This window comes from Heptranchias perlo, chromosome 12, assembly GCF_035084215.1.
Source record: "Heptranchias perlo isolate sHepPer1 chromosome 12, sHepPer1.hap1, whole genome shotgun sequence".
NCBI lineage: Eukaryota > Metazoa > Chordata > Chondrichthyes > Hexanchiformes > Hexanchidae > Heptranchias > Heptranchias perlo.
In genome coordinates, this window is record NC_090336.1 from 65555087 (window position 1) to 65560086 (window position 5000).

The 5000-nt window shown below is 54.0% G+C and overlaps 2 pseudogenes; both read left to right on the forward strand.

The window, feature by feature from the left end:
• The first annotated feature begins 714 nt into the window (after nucleotides 1–714).
• On the forward strand, nucleotides 715–831 carry LOC137329912 (U2 spliceosomal RNA; annotated as a pseudogene).
• A 1294-nt stretch (nucleotides 832–2125) lies between these two features.
• On the forward strand, nucleotides 2126–2242 carry LOC137329282 (U2 spliceosomal RNA; annotated as a pseudogene).
• Nucleotides 2243–5000: the final 2758 nt, after the last annotated feature.

Below are 5000 nucleotides of genomic sequence, written 5' to 3' on the forward strand. Positions count from 1 at the left end.
AGCGACCAACAGGGGGCTGACCGGCTGATCCTTCCCTTTCACAGGCAGGCTTTTGGCCCTCGCTCAAACGACAAAGGTGTTCAGAAGGAAGTCCTGGGGGGAAGGCAGGCAGGGAGGGACGGACACAGGGAAGTCCGCACAAAACAGGTCCCCTGGAACCTCTGACCCAGAAAACCGGGTTCCTGGTGAAAGCAGTCCTGCCACTGACATGACAATGGACAGGGCCCGACAGCTTGAGACACATCTTTCTTTCAATAAGCAAGTTCTTTTTAAAAAAGTTTCCTTCCACAGCAGCTCTGAGTGTGAGAGAGAGAGAGGAGAGAGAGAGACACTGACTCACTGACTGACACCGACACACACACACACACACACACACACATATTATTTATTATTATTTTAAACGACAAAGGTGTTCAGAAGGAAGTCCTGGGGGGAAGGCAGGCAGGGAGGGACGGACACAGGGAAGTCCGCACAAAACAGGTCCCCTGGAACCTCTGACCCAGAAAAACGGGTTCCTGGTGAAAGCAGTCCTGCCATTGACATGACAATGGACAGGGCCCGGCAGCTTGAGACACATCTTTCTTTCAATAAGCAAGTTCTTTTTAAAAAAGTTTCCTTCCACAGCAGCTCTGAGTGAGAGAGAGAGAGAGAGAGAGAGAGACACTGGCTCACTGACTGATACTGACACCGACACACACACACACACACACACATATTATTTATTATTATTTTTAATTGATTTTTAGAACAGGGAGATGGAATGGGGGCTTGCTCCGTCCACTCCACGCATCGACCCAGTATTGCAGTGTCTCTGGGAACGGTGCAGCTCCCCGTGGGGAGATATTCAAAAGGAAAATCAGCTCTTTCCCAGTGTCTCTGTGTGTGTGTGTGTGTGTGTGTGTGTGTGTATTATTACTGAGAATAAAGCTGATATCTCTCTCTCTCTCTCACTCAGAGCTGCTGTGGAAGGAAACCTTTTTAAAAAGAACTTTCTCAGCTCAGTGGTATTTTTTTCTTCTCCATGGCTGAGTGCCGCTCGCACGTAGCGATACAATTCAAAGTGCAAAATAACTTGGCGTCGTTGACTTTAAACAAGCAGGGTCTGCTTCCAAATGAAAGCTGCGCTCCCGAACTGGACTGACTGACTGACTGTCTGTCTGTCTGTTTGTCAAGGGGAGGAAAAGGCGGCGGTGGTGGTGAGGGTGGAGCTTTACGCTCAGGAGGGGAGATTTTCTTTCAGAGGTGCCAATTAATCTGCAGCAGAAAGTCATCCCCCCCCGACCGGGATTCGAAGCCCGGTCCTGACCACGAGACCACCGGGGAGAGTTGCCTCAAGTCCCTGAGGGACCTGGACACGAGGCCGAATACACACGCACGCCTGCTGCACTGGCAGCAGCGACCAACAGGGGGCTGACCGGCTGATCCTTCCCTTTCACAGGCAGGCTTTTGGCCCTCGCTCAAACGACAAAGGTGTTCAGAAGGAAGTCCTGGGGGGAAGGCAGGCAGGGAGGGACGGACACAGGGAAGTCCGCACAAAACAGGTCCCCTGGAACCTCTGACCCACAAAACCGGGTTCCTGGTGAAAGCAGTCCTGCCATTGACATGACAATGGACAGGGCCCGGCAGCTTGAGACACATCTTTCTTTCAATATGCAAGTTCTTTTTAAAAAAGTTTCCTTCCACAGCAGCTCTGAGTGAGAGAGAGAGAGAGAGAGAGAGAGAGACACTGACTCACTGACTGATACTGACACCGACACACACACACACACACACACACACACACACACACATATTATTTATTATTATTTTAAACGACAAAGCTGTTCAGAAGGAAGTCCTGGGGGGAAGGCAGGCAGGGAGGGACGGACACAGGGAAGTCCGCACAAAACAGGTCCCCTGGAACCTCTGACCCAGAAAAACGGGTTCCTGGTGAAAGCAGTCCTGCCATTGACATGACAATGGACAGGGCCCGGCAGCTTGAGACACATCTTTCTTTCAATATGCAAGTTCTTTTTAAAAAAGTTTCCTTCCACAGCAGCTCTGAGTGAGAGAGAGAGAGAGAGAGAGAGACACTGACTGACTGACTGATACTGACACCGACACACACACACACACACACACACATATTATTTATTATTATTTTTAATTGATTTTTAGAACTGGGAGATGGAATAGGGGCTTGCTCCGTCCACTCCACGCATCGACCCAGTATTGCAGTGTTTCTGGGAACGGTGCAGCTCCCCGTGGGGAGATATTCAAAAGGAAAATCAGCTCTTTCCCAGTGTCTGTGTGTGTGTGTGTGTGTGTGTGTGTGTGTGTGTGTATTATTACTGAGAATAAAGCTGATATCTCTCTCTCTCTCTCTCTCTCTCTCTCTCACACTCAGAGCTGCTGTGGAAGGAAACCGTTTTAAAAAGAACTTTCTCAGCTCAGTGGTATTTTTTTCTTCTCCAAGGCTGAGTGCCGCTCGCACGTAGCGATATAGTTCAAAGTGCAAAATAACTTGGCGTCGTTGACTTTAAACAAGCAGGGTCTGCTTCCAAATGAAAGCTGCGCTCCCGAACTGGACTGACTGACTGTCTGTCTGTCTGTCTGTCTGTTTGTCAAGGGGTGGAAAAGGCGGCGGTGGTGGTGAGGGTGGAGCTTTACGCTCAGGAGGGGAGACTTTCCTTCATGCCAATTAATCTGCAGCAGAATGTCATCCCCCCCGACCGGGATTCGAAGCCCGGTCCTGACCACGAGACCACCGGGGAGAGTTGCCTCAAGTCCCTGAGGGACCTGGACACGAGGCCGAGGACACACGCACGCCTGCTGCACTGGCAGCAGCGACCAACAGGGGGCTGACCGGCTGATCCTTCCCTTTCACAGGCAGGCTTTTGGCCCTCGCTCAAACGACAAAGGTGTTCAGAAGGAAGTCCTGGGGGGAAGGCAGGCAGGGAGGGACGGACACAGGGAAGTCCGCACAAAACAGGTCCCCTGGAACCTCTGACCCAGAAAACCGGGTTCCTGGTGAAAGCAGTCCTGCCCCGCCCTGCCATTAACATGACAATGGACAGGGCCCGGACCAGGCGCAGCGGACGGTAGCGAGCAGTCGGAGGGTGAAAATCCGCCAGTGGGTGAAAAGGAGAGCCGTGCGGTGAGAGGAGGCGGAAAGCGGTTCGCAGACTTTCGCTGTACCTCCGGCGGGCAGCGCCGCACCTCCGAGCGCTCGGTACCGTCCGCTGCGCCTCGTCCTGCCGCACGCGACGAGCCGTCCCCGGAGGAAATCGGCCTCGGCCTTCCTGAGATATCAGTCTCCAGGTGGGACAGAAAAACCGGGGGCCCCCGGCTCGCTTTCGGCGGCCCGCTAGTCGACTTCCCGTCGTGCGAACGCGATCCTTCCGGTACCCTTCGGTGCCCCTTGCCCGACTCTAGCTCCGGTGGTAAAGCGGAGTCGGTCGGTCTGACGGCCGCCGAGTTAGCAGGCGGAAAGCGGTTTGCAGCCTTTCGCTGTACCTCCGGCGGGCAGCGCCGCACCTCCGAGCGCACGGTACCGTCCGCTGCGCCTCGTCCTGCCGCACGCGACGAGCCGTCCCCGGAGGAAATCGGCCTCGGCCCTCCTGAGATATCAGCCTCCATACGGGCGTCACAAATCAGTGGATATGGTCAGCTGCAAAGCAGTGTCATTACAACCTTTCATAAACGACAGGGCAGCACCGCACTGCACTGCACTGCACCGCACCCCACACTACATCACACTTGCCTGCCTGCCAGCCTGCCGCTGCCTACTCTCACCAGCGGACCAAAGTGAGGATAACACCCCGAAGCAAGCATCTCCCTTGCCGCCCACCAGCCCACACCAATCCCCTTGCCTGCCTCCCACAAATTCCACCAGCGAGGCAAAGTGAAAATCAACCCCCAAAAAACGCACTCCACACCGGCCATCGCCCGCTATACACCCCCCCCCCCCGGGGCGAATATTAAGCCCGAGAACACCGACTGTAACCAACCGCAGTGAAAAGTTGAAGTGGCAACTCATTAACCAGATTTACACTTGGCAACTCATAAACCAAATGAACAAAAAATCTGGTTAATGAGTTGCCCAAAATAAATCTGGTTAATGAGTTGCCACTTCAACTTTTCACTGCGGTTGGTTACAGTCGGTGTTCTCGGGCTTAATATTCACCCCGGGGGGGGGGGGGGGTGATTCTGGGGGTAGTGTCCGGGAGGGTGAGCCTTTTATTCGGCAGGAGGCGTGTGGGGAAATCATCAACCTGTCAGACGATGAGTTGTCACAAACGCCATTGCTTAATGAAAGCTGCGCTCCCGAACTGGACTGACTGTCTGACTGTCTGTCTGTCCGTTTGTCAAGGGGAGGAAAAGGCGGTGGTGGTGGTGGTGAGGGTGGAGCTTTACGCTCAGGAGGGGAGACTTTCCTTCATGCCAATTAATCTGCAGCAGAAAGTCATCCCCCCCCGACTGGGATTCGAAGCCCGGTCCTGACCACGAGACCACCGGGGAGAGCTGCCTCAAGTCCCTGAGGGACCTGGACACGAGGCCGAGGACACACGCACGCCTGCTGCACTGGCAGCAGCGACCAGCAGGGGGCTGACCGGCTGATCCTTCCCTTTCACAGGCAGGCTTTTGGCCCTCGCTCAAACGACAAAGGTGTTCAGAAGGAAGTCCTGGGGGGGAGGGAGGGAGGCAGGGAAATCAGCACAAAGCAGGTCCCCTGGAATCTCACACCTGCGTCCCAGAAAACAGGTCTCCTGGTCAAAGCAGTCCTGCCCCGTCCTGCCATTAACGTGACAATGGACAGGGCCCCGGCAGCTTGAGACACATCTTTTTTTCAATATGCAAGTTCTTTTTAAAAAGGTTTCCTTCCACAGCAGCTCTGAGTAAGAGTGAGAGAGAGAGAGAGAGACACTGACTGACACACACACACACACACACACACACACACACACACACACACACACCGTCTCCCATCCGATTGGTGGACTATGGGATTGAAAATCGAA